The sequence below is a fragment of the Ranitomeya imitator genome, chromosome 7 (genome assembly GCF_032444005.1).
Source record: "Ranitomeya imitator isolate aRanImi1 chromosome 7, aRanImi1.pri, whole genome shotgun sequence".
Taxonomy (NCBI): domain Eukaryota; kingdom Metazoa; phylum Chordata; class Amphibia; order Anura; family Dendrobatidae; genus Ranitomeya; species Ranitomeya imitator.
Window position 1 is genome coordinate 38,581,431 of NC_091288.1, and position 16,741 is coordinate 38,598,171.

At 41.1% G+C, this 16,741-nt stretch overlaps 1 protein-coding gene across 1 annotated transcript in view; it reads left to right on the forward strand.

Moving 5' to 3' along the window:
• The first annotated feature begins 244 nt into the window (after positions 1-244).
• XIRP2 (xin actin binding repeat containing 2) overlaps positions 245-16,741 on the forward strand; it is a 122,552-nt gene continuing 106,055 nt past the window's right edge. Inside the window, exon 1 of the mRNA XM_069733074.1 lies at positions 245-444. The gene's annotated coding sequence lies outside the window, so the exon portion shown is untranslated. The remainder of the gene's footprint in view (positions 445-16,741) is intronic.

Here is a 16,741-nt window from a genome sequence, read left to right on the forward strand (position 1 = left end):
CTCCCGGCCGCGTATAATTATTCTTATGTTTCCTTTCCAACATGAAAAGTAACGAGATGATCAGGAGATATAAAATAATATTTTTTTGTGCTGTTGGGAAAGTTAATAGCTTCTTTTCTAACAGGTTTCTAGAGACAGTAATTAAGTCTGGCACTGGGCAAACAGGACTCAGGCCCTAAAAATAGCCCCCTGGGTCCACCTTTTACATGGAAGCAAAAATAAAATCAGCTGTCACCATCAACGCATGTCTGAGAAGGATCGAGCACCGAGTGTGGAGCTGGTCTCCACAGGCGTACTGTAATATAACGGGGACTGGGAATTATTCTATACACAAGCACCCAATTATTGTCCAAAATTATCCAGAAAAAGCACCAGAGGAGGAGCTGAACATTACACGTCACCTTTTACCAGTATATGGGGTGTTACTCACATACAGGATATAAGGTAAGAGCTTACCTTTATTACTGGATTCCAGCAGTTATTATATACTATCTCTATAGGGCATATATCAATACACTGAGTATTCGACAATTAGGACATTAGGGCTCATTTAGATGTCAGTGATTTTTCTCTTACGCAAAAAAACGGACTGAGCTTCGCCAGTGTTTTTTATCAGATTGTTCAGTTTGGTCAGATTGTCGGCTTTTACCATTAGAGTTTGGTTAAAGTTTTGCCAAAGTTTTTCAACTTTCTCATATTTAGAGCATATGAAAAATGGTTCAGATTTCATCCAGAAAACTTGAATGCTTTTTTTTTTCCTTATTTTCATCCGTGTTTTCAATTTTTATGTCCGTGTGCGATCTGTTCGCATACAACTACATTTAAACATGTACACGATCGCATGCAGTTTCCTAGGTTTATAATAGAACTCAAGTCGTAAAAATCGGATGGTCTTATCGCTATGTGATAAGTCTAACTATATTGTTTAGATGCCTTGTTATCTTTAAATTAATAAAAAGAATTAAAAAAAAAAAAATAATCGGATGGTCCATGAGGGTCCCATTTTTTTTTACTTGCACCTATAGACTGGAGCGGGTGAGTCTCATCCGAGGCTGGGATGAAAGTAGCGCATGCTTTTATTTTTTTTTCGGTCGGGTCGGACCGAGTAGAAAATCACTCATCCGAACAGCCCTATTGACTAACATGGGTCAGTGCACTGATTGTGCACTATCTAATTAAAAATCAGACAGCACAAGTCCGATATATAGGCTCGTGTGCAGGCACCTTTAACAGGAGGCACTCGGACGCGTGATTTTTTCGCAGACCCATAGACTTGCATTGGGGAGAATGATCTGACATTCGGATCAAAATCGGAAATGTATCAGTGACTTTGTGCGTACCACTCAGTCATCGAAAATAGATGGACATTTTACCAAACCCATAGACTATAATGGGTAGGAGATCTATCCGTGAAAAACCAAGGGAAGATCTCTTAAGCCACGTTCTCACTATCAGTATTTGGTCAGTATTACATATCTGTAAGCTAAAACCAGGAGCGGAACAATCAGAGGAAAAGTATCATAGAAACATGTCACCACTTCTGCATTTATCACCCACTCCAGGTTTTGGCTTACAAATACTGATGTAAAATACTGAACGTGTGACCATAGCTTTAGGAGAAAAACTGACATCTGACATCATAGTCCTAAACTTTTTGCTTTCAAGCCAAACCTGGATTCGTATTCTAATTTACTCCTGCCTGTATGAGAAACTATAGAAGATGAAGCAAAAATTCTAAAAAGTTATTATTTATTTAAATATAATTTAAATCTACTTTTAAAAGTGTCGATAGTAAATTAATTTTAATTTATTTTTTTGTGGATGGCACTTACTTCTGTATGGCTGTTAGGATGATTTTTTAAAGTTCCTATGGTTAGGACACATGATATGTGTAATATTATGGCCATTTATGAGATGTACAAAACCATAATATGGCACCCATAGGACCGAACGTATCAGATTTTATACAGAGGCACGCTAAGGTTATTTCTGCCACATTTCATATGATGTTTTTATTTAAAGGGACTCTGTCACCTGAATTTGGTGGGTTCTGTTAACGGTCCGATGGGCGGTGTTTTCTGTTCTTTTATGCACCCCTTCCTTTCCCGCTGGCCGCAATATTGTCTTGAATGTGATTTGGTTTCCTCCGTAGTACACGCGTGCGCAAGGCAATCTTGTGCCTTGCGCAGGCGTGTACTATGGAGGACATAGAATGAACTTCAATCCAATATTGCAGCCAGCATGCAGCCAGCGGGTAAGGAAAGGGTGAATCAAACACCCGAAAACCTCGCCCCTATGGCTGAAAATTGTTCCCTCCAAATTCAGGTGACAGAGTCCCTTTAAGCTCGTCTAGAGGAATACACTGTTTGCAGAATTATTAGGCAAGTTGTATATTAGAGGATTATTTTTATTATTGATCAACAACTATATTCTGAATCAACCCAAAAGACTCATAAAGATCAAAGCTTAATATTTTTGGAAGTTGAAGTGTTTTTTTTTTAGATTTGGCTATCTTAGGAGAATATCTGTTTGTGCAGGTAACTATTACTGTGCAGAATTATTAGGCAGCTTAATAAAAACCAAATATATTCCCATCTCACTTGTTTTTTTCACCAGATAAACCAATATAACTGCACAAAATTTAGAAATAAACATTTCTGACATGCAAAAACAAAACCCCCCAAAATTAGTGACCAATATATCCACCTTTCTTTATTATGACACTCAACAGCCTTCTATCCATAGATTCTGTCAGTTGCTTGATCTGCTTACGATCAACATTGCATGCAGCAGCCACCACAGCCTCCCAGACACTGTTCCGAGAGGTGGACTGTTTTCCCTCCCTGTAGATCTCACATTTTATGCGGGACCACAGGTTCTCTATGGGGTTCAGATCAGGTGAACAAGGGGGCCATGTCATTATTTTTTCTTCTTTGAGACCTTTACTGGCCAGCCACGCTGTGGAGTAGTTGGAGGCATGTGATGGAGCATTGTCCTGCATGAAAATCATGTTCTTCTTGAACGATACTGACTTCTTCCTGTACCACTGCTTGAAGAAGTTGTCTTCGAGAAACTGGCAGTAGGTCTGGGAGTTGAGCTTCACTCCATCCTCAACCCGAAAAGATCCCACAAGTTCATCTTTGATGATACCAGTCCATACCAGTACCCCACCTCCACCTTGCTGGCGTCTGAGTCGGAGTGGAGCTCTCTGCCCTTTACTGATCCAGCCTCCGGCCCATTCATCTGGCCCAACAAGAGTCACTCTCATTTCATCAGTCCATAAAACCTTTGAAAAGTCAGTCTTAAGATATTTCTTGGCCCAGTCTTGACGTTTTATCCTATGTTTCTTGTTCAAAGGTGGTCGTTTTTCAGTCTTCCTTACCTTGGCCATGTCCCTGAGTATCGCACACCTTGTGCTTTTTGTTACTCCAGTAACGTTGCAGCTATGAAATATGGCAAAACTGGTGGCAAATGGCATCTTGGCAGCTTCACGCTTGATTTTCCTCAATTCATGGGCAGTTATTTTGCGCCTTTTTTGCCCAACACGCTTCTTGAGACCCTGTTGGCTAGTTGCCATGAAACGCTTGATTGTTCGGTGGTCACATTTCAAAAGTTTAGCAATTTCAAGACTGCTGCCTCCCTCTGCAAGACATCACACAATTTTGGACTTTTCAGAGCCCGTCAAATCTCTCTTCTGACCCATTTTGCCAAAGGAAAGGAAGTTGCCTAATAATTTAGCACCCCTTATATAGGGTTTTGATGTCATTAGACAACACCCCTCCTCATTACACAGATGCACATCACCTGATTTACCTAATTGGTAGTTGGCTCTCAAGCCTGAACAGCTTGGAGTAGGACAACATGTATAAACAGTATCATGTGATCAAAATACAACTTGCCTAATAATTCTGCACACAGTGTACTATGAAAGTTTTACATCTTCTACGGATAAAAATTCCCTTGTGTATTAACCCCCAAAAAGTTACCTTACAGAAATGACTGAAAATATACAGAGAAGCTGTCTCGCATACAAAAGACTTATGTCATTAGTCCTGCTGATTCTCCGGAACATGGCACATACAGATTTTACTATGTCCACTGTATTTTTATGCAAACAAAATAAAGTCTAGTATCTTTATATCGCTGAAACACATTGCTGGAGTGACATTGCTTCAGGATGAGCTTCATTAATGCTGCGAGCGTAACAAATGTACATAGATTACTGTCAAGGATAAAGAATAATATGCATGCTCCCGAATTGTAGACCAGGTTATTCCGTATCGGTTATGGAGCCATTGCAGTTTAAAGTTATTTATTCCTCAAGATTGGATATTTTAACGAGTAATGAAACCAGAAAGGATAAACTTTAGTTTTTAAATCAGCCGAAGGAAAGATGCAATGACATGCTCCGTGTTTAATAATAAAATATGTTCTGCCTGTCTGCCTTCACGCTTAGGCTCGTTGGGCTTAGAAAAGTCAGAAAACTGTTATTATTGAAGCAAAAGCCATACCATTAGCTACATTTATATTTACTTTGCATTGAAATTTCAGAAAAGGAAGAAGAAAGATACAGAAAATTTAATACGGGATTTGCCGGGGTTTAATAATCAGTCGTAAAGTCCAGTCTAAAGGTGCATTACTGTCTATAAGATATAAGAGTATGGGAAGGATGGTTAGTCCTTTCTCTATGGACATAGAATGAGCTGGTTCTGTTGTGAAGCGGAATCATACCCCATGTAAATCTGGTTGCAAAATGATGTTATGGTTGTATGCCCGGGCATATGCTAATTGTGTCTATGCCTGATCTGCCACGTCGACAAGTAAAGGTTGAGCATGTTGCTGTCACATCTGCCTAAAGGTACCTTCACACTGACCAACTTCACAACGATATCGCTAGCGATCTGTGACGTTGCAGCGTCCTGGCTAGCGATATCGTTGTGTTTGACACGCAGCAGCGATCTGGATCCTGCTGTGACATCGTTGGTCGGAGCAGAAAGTCCAGAACTTTATTTCGTCGCTGGATCTCCCGCAGACATCGCTGAATCGGCGTGTGTGATGCCGATTCAGCGATGTCTTCACTGGTAACCAGGGTAAACATCGGGTTACTAAGCGCAGGGCCGCGCTTAGTAACCCGATGTTTACCCTGGTTACCAGTGTAAATGTAAAAAAAAACAAACACTTCATACTTACATTCCGGTGTCTGTCGCGTCCCCCGGTGTTCTGCTTCCCTGCACTGTCAGCGCCAGCCAGCCGTAAAGCAGATTACAGCGGTGATGTTACCGCTGTGCTTTACGGCCAGCCGGCGATCACAGTCAGTGCAGGAAAGCACAGCGCCGGGGGACAGACACCGGAATGTAAGTATGTAGTGTTTGTTTTTTTTTTACATTAGCACTGGTAACCAGGGTAAACATCGGGTTACTAAGCTCTCCAGCGACCACACAGCGACGCTGCAGCGATCGGGATCTTGTCTAGATCGCTACAGTGTCGCTAAATGTGACGGTACCTTTAGGCCACAAGCTCAAAAAGGCTGCATTGGACAGACTTGGCACTAGCCACTCCATCTCACAGATTACAGAAGATTACAGAGAAATCTCATCCTTCAACCCCACTATATGGATCTGATCTTACAACGGAGTCCACTGGATTGCTACCGTGGAAGGGCTGCAACCTGGAGAAGGGAACCAGAGGCAGGAAGGGTCGCCAAGCAGGGTCAAAACCAAGAGGACACGTCAGGGACGTAAAGCAAGCAGGTAGACAGAAAAGTCAAGCTGAGGTCAAAGAGTAGGAATAATCAGGACAAACAGGCGCTCAGCACAACAGAATACAGAATATACCAGGAAAGCAATGCCATTGACTGGCAATAGGAGTCAGAGCTTCAGAGGTTTAAATAGTTAACTTCCCGTCCCAGGGCTCTCAGGAAGGAGTGATTAAAACTTAGACCAAAACTAACCTCTTAGCTCCAAGCAGCAACCAAAAAGAACCAGGGAAAAAAAAAGAACTGGCGCTGTCACCAATCGCAAGCAATCAAGGCGCGGCACTGCCCAGTGGCCAAAGTGGAAAGAGAGGAGGCATGAGTCCGCACAGATGTTACAGATGCTTATTGATAAAATGTCTTATATATACAAATTGGTCCAGGATAACCTTTGCGAGTGCAGTAACAAGGAGATAACTGTAGAACTCACCAAAGTGCCGTGTGTGGCTTGTTGTGCGAAACTGTGAGTGACAGGAAGAGAATCACGTGACTGCTTCCTGTCTAGAGACAAGACAAGTGAAGACTAGTTCTGAGAAATAGGGATAGCTGTATACCTGGGCTATGCTGAAGTACGGTCAGTAAACCTGGATCCCCTCCATACCACTCAGAGAAGGATCGTGAGATAGTGAGGTGTCACATTGAAGGTGGTACAGAAGAGCAGGCCCCACTGTAAGAGATGGTTTAGTTCCAGACCAGGGACTATTGTACTGGAGTCCACTGGAAACTAAATGGGTGATAGTGGCCTCGATTAAGAAAGCCAAGTAGTTGACTTAAAAGGGTTGTTCAATGAATATAGTATACTTTAATCAATAGATCTTGGAATAATAATAACTTCCACAATTGGATGTGTTAAAAAAAATGTTCCTGTGCTGAGATAATCTTATAAATGTGCCCCTGCTGTGTGCTGTGTAATGGATGGAGGATGGTCCGGAGGAAGCAAAACAAAGTATACAGACAGGACAGCCTGGATTTGCAACGGATAATTTCTCTGATGTTGACAGCACTGCAGCCAATCACTGAGCTCAACGATTCGAATCGACGGCACGAGATGCTGAGCTCAGTTACTCAATGTACCGCTGCAGACAGTACCAGACACCAGGAGCAGTGACGGAGACTGAATGCTAGGCCCAGGCAGGGTGATTAAAGGACAAACCAAGGGACAGGGGTTAAGCCCCATTTTATACTGGAATATGATTGCTTGAATTTACTGGCCAAAAATCTCTTTTCTTATTTTCTTACATGTGCAGTGTTGTCATGGAAACCCTATACATACAAATCACTGTCCACATCATCATCTACATCCTGACAGATGGTAAAATGGATATCACTTGTGGTTTGACACCTCGTAACGGTCTCCATGACAACAAGTTACCTGACAAAATCAGAATGAGATAGTTTGCCATCAGAATCCCTCAGTAGTGCAGCCTCAGGTTTTGGGCTTAAACCCTCAAATGTTTACATCAAAGCCTTTAATTAAGAAATTTAAAATGGAGTTAACATTTTAACCATTTACAATCCATTTTTTCAATTTTTTTTTTCAATGCACATGGTCTGCCAAGATAAAGAAACAGCAAAACCTGCGCTATGTGCTGGCTAAAGTCAGCAGTATTTAAAACAAATGAAAGAAAAAATAAAAAAGTGCAACGACTTCTGACATTGAAGCGAAACAGGTCAGACATTGGATTGGAACAGGTCAGACACTGGATTGGAACAGGTCAGACATTGGATTGGAAAGGGTTAATGTACATAAAGGGTCCTTTATGAATTTATTCTGAGGATTTGTCAATTCTCCAAAGACATCGGTTTTAGGAAATATTTGTATTCATCATATACAAATATGGAGAACTTTTTCTTAAAAAACTACATTGTGTCAATCCTCTGTTATTCCTCTTAGAAATCGTATAAATAAATTGACAACTGGGCGTTACCAGAGGTGGAGGTGTCCCTGCACAATCAGTCGGGGTGCAATCAGTTAAGAGTATCAGTATTTAACAAGGGGGATGCCAAATACTGACACTCTTAACTGATTGGGGATATTATTACAGGATGGGGCACATTGTTACATGAGGCCTGGAGGTGAACACATATGTCTTTACAGGATCCCATATATCTGTCCAACATGCAGGAAGGGGCCCAGGTCCAAATTTTACACCTGAACTCATACTATTTATGCCACTGTGTGGAGAATGCAATTTTTTTTTCTTAAACAGTCATGTCAGAAGAGCCAATGTGTCTTCTTTAAAGGGTTGTCCACTACTAAGACAACCCCTTCTTGAACTAAATATTTGATATTTGGCCCCGATAAAATAAAAAAGCCTATCCTCACCTCCTATACTGGCGCCATTCCAGTAGTGTCAGCACTCATGGTCCCAGGGCTCTCCTGCGGTGTTGTGACACGTATTGCCCAGTGTCCAATCAGCGCTGGCATCAATGTTCCCACCTTCGTACCGATTGAACGTGAAGAGGAAGTCTGGGCTGCAGCTGATCTCTGACTATCTCTTCGTGGTCAATCCGTATTAAGGCAGAGACAGTTATGCCAGTACTGATTTGGCACTGGCATCACGTGTCACAACACCGCACAGGAGCTGTGATGTGGTTGCAGTGCAGTCCAGTGCAACTTCCACCAGGGAGTACTGATGAGGGAAGAAAGGTTGCACACTAACCGCGTAGCATCACTGAGCAGCCGCACAGGTGTCACAGGTAACAAAAGAGTGGTCAGATGAGCAGAGTCAGAAACTGTCAGGAGCAGAAGTACCAGAGGTCGCACCAATGCACGAAGTCAGAGACAAACCAGAAGTCAGAGCTACATAGGAGCGCGGTATCCAAAACGTGTGACATCTGGATGCCAATTGCATCTGGCGTCTGGAGGAGAGAAGGTTTTTCCACCAACATAGAAGAGGATTCTTTACTGTTAGGGCAGTGAGAATCTGGAATTGCTTGCCTGAGGAGGTGGTGATGGCGAACTCAGTCGAGGGGTTCAAGAGAGGCCTGGATGTCTTCCTGGAGCAGAACAATATTGTATCATACAATTATTAGGTTCTGTAGAAGGACGTAGATCTGGGTATTTATTATGATGGAATATAGGCTGAACTGGATGGACAAATGTCTTTTTTCGGCCTTACTAACTATGTTACTATGTTACTATGTTACTATGTTACTATGACATAAAACAAAGTTGGGGTACAAGCCAGAAGTCAAAGCCGGTGGTTGGGGTACGAGGTATCAGAGACAGAAAGCAAGAGGCAGGGTTCAGAGATCAGGCATACACTGTAAGGAAAACCACCAGATGAACACTAAGTCAGATATAGGGAATTGGTCTCACCAAATTCAGAAAGTCAGAGGCATCACCAGGGTATACGGGTCAGCTGCTCTAGCCTGGAAGCATGAACTATCATTGACGCTGGCCAGCAGACTGTAGAGGACTAAAAAAGCCCAGCCAGCTCCAAAATGAGGCAGAGGGGGTTAACCCCCACATGACCAGTCCAGAGAGAAGATAGCAGAAAACAAACTCTGGACTGGATCATGACAGGAGCTATGGGACCAAGAGTGCTGACACCGCTGGAACAGCGACTGCACGGGATGTGAGTATAGGCTTTTTTATTTTATTGGGGCCAAATATGTAGTTCAAGAAGGGGTTGTCCCAGTAGTTGACAACCCCTTTAAGCCTATGCTGGTGTTTCCACATATTGGGTTTCCACAATATTAAGTCAAAATTGCAGCTACTTCCTCAGGACTTGTTTTTCACTTGCTTCTACTGTATAAGTGACACTCAGATCTTTATCCCCAGCTGAACTCTTAACTTTCCAGAAGCAGGTTGCAGAACAAGTACACAAAGATCTACAAGAACAGCTGGCCACTTCATGCATTAAAGGATCTGGCTTACATGCTCTCAGATTCCACCTGTCTCTGATATAAGTCTCCATTTTAGGTGCGTGTATGCCAGCAGTGATTCGTGATGACGCATAAAATATATCACTGAGAGATTAATCCTACACAATGTATGTGTCCAGTACAAAAACATTTGATATTTGGCAAATTTACTACTTTTTAGTCTGTGATTTATTGCAACTTTGATTAGAGTTATTCTCTTCTAAGGGAATACTTTTGAAAAATTAATGAACGGTTAAAATAAATGTGAAAAATAGTTCAGCAAGTAACTGAAGAGGGAAGTAAAGAGTGTAGAATCTGTGTAACATCTGAAGGTGCCCTGTTGAATACTAGCCATTTTCCATACTTGAACATTTAACTAGGACCTGACACCAGAGCAAAAGTGACCAGTTTTTGCTCTTATTTTATTCCCACTGCTCCCTGACTATTTTTTCTCTCTTTTCTTTTTATTAACTATACGTAAATAGCAATTTCTTAGAGGACAAGTCACCAGTTCAAAAATGGCCATTTTTGTACCCTTACCTTACTCCTGTTGCTCACCTGAGTATTTCATATTGTTTTATTATTTCTGTTTTTGCTTTTTTTTAATCCGTCTTTAATTTCCAGAGATATGGCCCTTTACATTTACTGCTATTTTTTATGGTCTTTACTAAGTGGGCGTAGCTCACTGGGTAATAATGCAGAGCGGCCTAAAGACACGCCCCAGAGGACCCTGTAAAACAAATGCCAGTGTTAAATGTGATAAAAATTAGTATATTAAGGGTACTAAATAAAAAGGCCCATATCTCTAGAACCATATTGAGAATACAAAAAAAAAACCTAATGAAAAAAATTAAATACTCAGGGAGGCAATGGAAATTAGATAAGGGCAAAACAATGGTCACTTTTGAGCTGGTGGCATGTCCTCTAAAAAATTTACATGAAGTGCTGATAAATTGGATAGTGCAGATACTACAAAATGAATGAATGCTTTACTTTGCAGCTTCACTCTATGGAAGCAAGAGCATGAAATATTAACCTCTTTACAACATCCACCATACATACATACAGCTAAAATTAGTGGGTGTATGAAGCGGGGTCATGCTGGGAGCCATCCCCATACCTGTCAGATGATGGCTGTGTATTACATCTAGGACCTGCCGCTAACAATCTCTGACAGCGGCATTTAACACCTGTCAGCATGCATACGTGTCATTCTCTCCGCACATCAGCGCGTCCATGATGTGATCGCAGGTCACTAAAGGCTTGACATGACAACCGCGGGTCAGCTGATGACCCCTGTGCCTGTCATTACGGAGCTCCTTTAAAACCCTGCCTGTAGCTTGGATTTTTGCTATATGCAGGCATAGCTGTATATAGCACAAGCGATCGGACGATCACAACCTCATGTCCTCTAAGGGGGCTAACAAGAACAGTGAAAAGAAAAAAAATGTTTTCACAAATATGAAAAAAATATAAGAAACCTGAGGCCGGGGTCACACTAAAGAGGAATACAGACGTATGAGAAGCGCAAAAAAAAATGCATTGCACACGGACCAATGTTTCTGTATGGGGCAGCTCCTATCTGGTGTATATTTCTCTGCTGTATTTTACGGGCAGAGAAAATCGCAGGGTCTGAAGGGGTTAAATAATTTTACAACCAGGAGCCTGCTAATGCAGTTGCTCCTGGCTGTAAAAACTGGGGAATGAATGGAATGCAGGGGAACGTAGCTTCGTAGAGTTGCGGTGCTGCGCCCCCTGTTGGCTTAAACTCATATGAACCCTAGCGTGAGAATTTTTCTAAATATTTTCCCACGCTAGAGTTCATATGAGGTTCTGCCAGCAGGGGGCGCAGCACCGCAACTCTACGATGCTACGTTCCCTGCATTCCATTCATTCCCCAGTTTTTACAGCCAGGGGCAGCTGCATTAGCAGGCTCCTGGTTGTAAAATTATTTAGCCCCTTCAGATGGATTTACATAATGGGACTTGACTGTAACGCCGGAGAGGTATGGGATATTGTTTTTTTTTTTTCAGAAGACAAGGGTCGTAATTTGCATTGAGCGTATAATAAATCTATTACAACACCATGTGTATTTATTTCATTAAAATTATTTTTTCCTAATGTGTGTGTTTTTTAACCCTTTATTAATATTGGATGAATTATGGATATGTGTCTTATTGACACCTCTCCATTATTAACCAGGCTTAATGTCACCTTACATTAGCAAGGTGACATTAACCCTTTATTACCCCATATCCCACTGCTACTCCGGAGTGGGAAGAGAGTGGCTAAGTGCCAGAATAGGCACATCTTACAGATGCACCTTTTCTAGGGTCACTGGGGGCAGATGTTTTTAGCCGGGGGGGGGGGGCTAACAATTATGGTCCCTTTCTAGGCTATTAATATCGGCCCTCAGTCACTAACTTTCCCACTCTGGCGGAGAAAATTGCTCGGAAGCCCACGCCAGTTTTTTCCGTGATTTAACCCTTTATTTTAACACCTAGAGCTCCCAAATTTTGCACACAGACACTTCTAACATTAGTAGTGAGGAATATGTAAAAAAAAATAAGGGATACAAAATGGTTTACTCTATGTAAACCATGTCTCATATCCTGTCAGGTTTGATAAGGAGACAATTGAATTACCGGCTTTTCTGCTACCTAGCTCTGTATTAAATATATATATATATATATATATATATATACGGTATATATATATATATATGTGTCTCACTGACATGTATATATATATATATATATATATATATATATATATATATATGGCTTGACAAAGGATAACACATCCAAAACGTTGCCACGCCGTTGAGGCATTAAAGTCCACTTTTTTCAATTATTTTGTGCTGCTTTTCCTTTTTTTTGAGTTTATTACTTTTTGACCATTGGATTGCTGGTCGGAAGAGCTCTGCATGCCTTGTAAGGTAGTAATTTGATGCTGTTCCAATTTTTTCACTATATACATAGAATGGACATTCTATGTCCATTTGCAAGCCGGCGAGAAAATCTCGCCGTGCGGATGCCATACGGATGACACACGGATAATTTTTTGAGAAAAAAATCACATCCTCGCATTGAATACCGATCACTGTTCAGTACCTTTTCTGCGTATTACGCCTGTAAAAAATGGACCGTATTTCCCTACGCTAAGTGTGACGCCGGCCTAACAGTTCAAATAACTCCCATTTCCCCTGCTTTAACGTGGTATCATCACGGTCAGAAAAGTCCGATCTTTAAAAAAAAAGTCTGATAAATATAAAAACAATTATAGTAACCTGTTTACCAAAATAATTCAAGAACGCCAAATTCTGTTTTTTGGTAGCCACAATGCTATAAAAAATGCTGCATCATGTAATCAAAAAGTCACATTTATACCAAAATGGCATTAATAAAAAACATTGTCTCACCACACAAAAAATAAGCCATCACACAGTTCCATCAGCTGAAAACGTTACGAATCTCAACCGCAAAAAACTTCTTTTTGCAAACTTCTGATTTTTTCACCACTAAAATAATACAAAAACTGGACACATTGGGTATTGCCATAATGGTATTGATGAAGAGAATCATATTGTAAGGTAATTTTTACCACAAAATATACACCATAAAAACAATTCCCCCCAAACAAAATGTCAGAATTGTGTCTTTTACAATTTCACAGCACTTGGATTTTTTTCCCATTTTCCAGAGTTAAAATGAATGGTGTCATTCAAAAGTACAACTCGTCCCACGAGAAAGCAAGTCCTCACATGTCTATGTGGTCAGATAAAATAAAAGAGTTATGACTTTGAGAAGAAGGGAAAAATAAAAAACAGAAACACAAAGGCGGAAATTGGCAGCGGCCTGAAGGGGTTAAGCAATCTCATTATAAAAGGACTTCATCTTGTGCGTCCATTTTGGTCATGTTGTATCAGACGCTGCTGTATGATAAATATAAATGATTAGGATATCCGTTAGCCACTGACTGTTACAAATAATGATAACTGTATGACCCATACAATGAAAGAACCAAATAGAGTGAAATAATTTGTTTGAAAATTTGAAAGGTTTTTGCGTAAAGAAAACATGATCATGATCCCTGATTATGGATTTTTGGCCACCACAGTCTCTACATAAGTTAAACAGTTTGTCCAGTTTCCCTTTTTTATGTTTCCAGCTGTCCTCAGCAGTCATTCGAGCAACTTTCCAAATAGTTTCTTTAAGCAGGGATTTTTCTGGCCCAGTTTGCCGATGCACCAATTAGTTCTGTGCTTGCGCCATCGCTGCCTGTGAATCGATCTGCCGACGTTCTTCCCCATCTCTTTGGTTGACGTTCCTTTCCAGTGCTCCTTTCTTTTTGATGGGAAGAAAGAAGAGCAAGGGCAGGATGGTAAAAGGGGCACAGGGCTGAGGCGCTCTCCTTTCTTCCCCTAAAAAGAAAAGAGCATTGGAACGGTGTGTCAATCAAAGAAATGGGGGAGGAACATCTTTGCTTATGTCCCATCTACAGGGCTCTGCAATGGAGGCGCTCTACCACCTGACCTGTCAATGTGACATCAGCAGAGAAAAGCGCAAGCAGCGCTGGTGGGATCATGTGCCCCTCGGGTCGAGCGTAGTTTCCAGACATCTCTTCTTGTAGAACTTATGGGGGAAATTGCTTGGACTGCTTGAAATGTAAAGTGTGGGAACACTCTGAAAGCATTCTGTACCCGTGCCATGTCTTGCCAAATGTGTATGGTACAAAAACCTGCATGGTAGTCTAAAAAAATAAGTCGAAAAAAAGTGAATACATTTTATATCACTGTATATAGTTAACGTTTCGGCCAATCATAAGGCCTTCATCAGAACGGAGGTACTCTTATGTGACAATTATTAACCCATATAAATAGTCATGGCACTGGAGAAATGCACAACCATACTGTAGGAATGGCATCATTTATTAAAATGTATTCACTTTGAAGTCTATTTTTTATAGCAATGTATAGTGCCCTGAACTGGAGGTAGATGTTCTGAGTGGCAATACAAAAAAAAAAAAACCATCAAGGGGATGACATAACAGGTATGTAACAGCAATATCGAGGCACAGAAAACATTTTACTACCCTTAGAAAAATGGATTGTACAATTGACATCACTATCGACATGAAATTCGGTGACGTCATCATCACGCGACTGACAATCAATAGATTATTTACAAACTGACCTACAATGATTGAAAAAAAAAAAGAATAAAGAAAAAGTCAAAATTCTGCAAAATAATAAAATAGCATAATTGAACCCTTTTAGGAATAAAACATAGTGAGGGGTGATAATGAAGAAAGAATATTATATTATGATCCCTAGTGTTTACTATACATCCGTATAGTACGGTTCCGTACGATGTGCGTAGATTTGACCTTCCGGCAGCTTTTAAGCAAAATATCCGCTGGAAAATGTCTAGCACAAAGTTTATTGCAGTAAACAACACAACATAATCAAGGTATAAAAAACAGCACGACGTGCTCAATCCAAGCACTGAACGTATTCCAGCTAAATATAAAACACCGCACGTTTAGCCCCAACACATAAAGAAAATAACATCACACAATGCAAAACACTCATAAATAATAAGATGTATTGATGCAAGATGTAACCATTTGTGTCCTCAATAAAGCAAGCGTCACGTTTGTAGAGTCACGATGAGGCCATAAAATACGTATTATCCGCTGATAGCGAAGGTACAAACACTCGACATAGAAAAGCTCATGGCACTATAAGCTACAAAAAGGTTCCAGAATACAACTGCATTCTGGATTTATAAGACGGTTTCCTTAAAGTCAAAAGATCCTGTTCCTGCTGCTCGGAGACACCGCAACATTGGGTTGGAGGCGTTTCCGGAACGCTAAAATATTAATTACCGTAATTAAGGATTTTGCCACTACTTTTACTTTGATGGTGGCTGGAGGTTCTCGGATACTGCAAGAACACAGCAGCTGTGGCAAAATTCTAGTAGCCACAGTCAAGTACTGTTGATTCATGCCCTATTGAAATTAATAGGGGGTTGGATCTACAGTCCCAGGCCACGGCCACTATAGAACTGGTAACAACTGATCGGCGGAGGTCCGCACTCCCACCAATCAGATATTGATGACTTATCCTAAGGATCCGCAATCTATAAAATAAATTGTGGCCAACCCCTTTAAAACTGTATGCAGTGAGCTCCTGAGCTCCCTCTAGTGGTGACTCCAAGCAGCAACATAATCCACACCATATTGTGGGGACTTTTTGCAGATTTCAACGTGGAAATGCTGCATATTTGCCAAAAGATTTTATCTTTTGCAATGCGGGAAAATTAGTAGCGAAAATGGGCAGTATAAAATGGCTTGTAGGGGATCACAAATCTGCACCTTTTACATTTTATGCCAATTTTTTGGGATAAAGTATGGTCAATCTTAGCCACGATGCTATTACTGTAAGACCTTAGGTATCCATGGTTACGACCATTAGCAACAAGCTGTCACTTTATGAGTGGTCATAACCGTGGATACCTAAGGTCCTGCAATCCCTGCTCATGAAAAGACATAGCAAATCAGAAGAACTAAACTACATTTCTAATTGGGGTATTTGATATTATTATTACACCTACTACATTTTGGGATAGGATCTTGTGGATGAGAATACCCCTTTAACTCTTAAGACGCTAACATCCCCTTTGTGGATTTGTAAGAAGTGTTGAGAAGCACCAGATAAACTTTGTGTAGTTTTATTTTTTGCATTATAAATATGCTGAGATATACTGTTAAGGACTGGCGGAACGCACCAAGTATAAATGATATGAAACTAGGTGCGTTCGCAGTCCGAGGTCCACCGTGCAGGTAAAAACCCTGCTGCTAGTAAGACGGACTATATGGCGGTACTAAGTATACATGCACGGGTTAACTTCACCCTGCGTGAAGGAAGCGATCCTGTTGCGTCACAGGACCGCGATACCGCACATAGAGCGCGAGCAAGAAGTCAGCGAACACAACCCCAACTAGGATTGAAGTCCGATTAGACCACTTGCTGGCACAACACCGCAACTGGGTGTGTAAGGAAACTAATAAAATAGAGTATAAAGGCACGAGAGTGCATGCGGTGCCGCACTGACG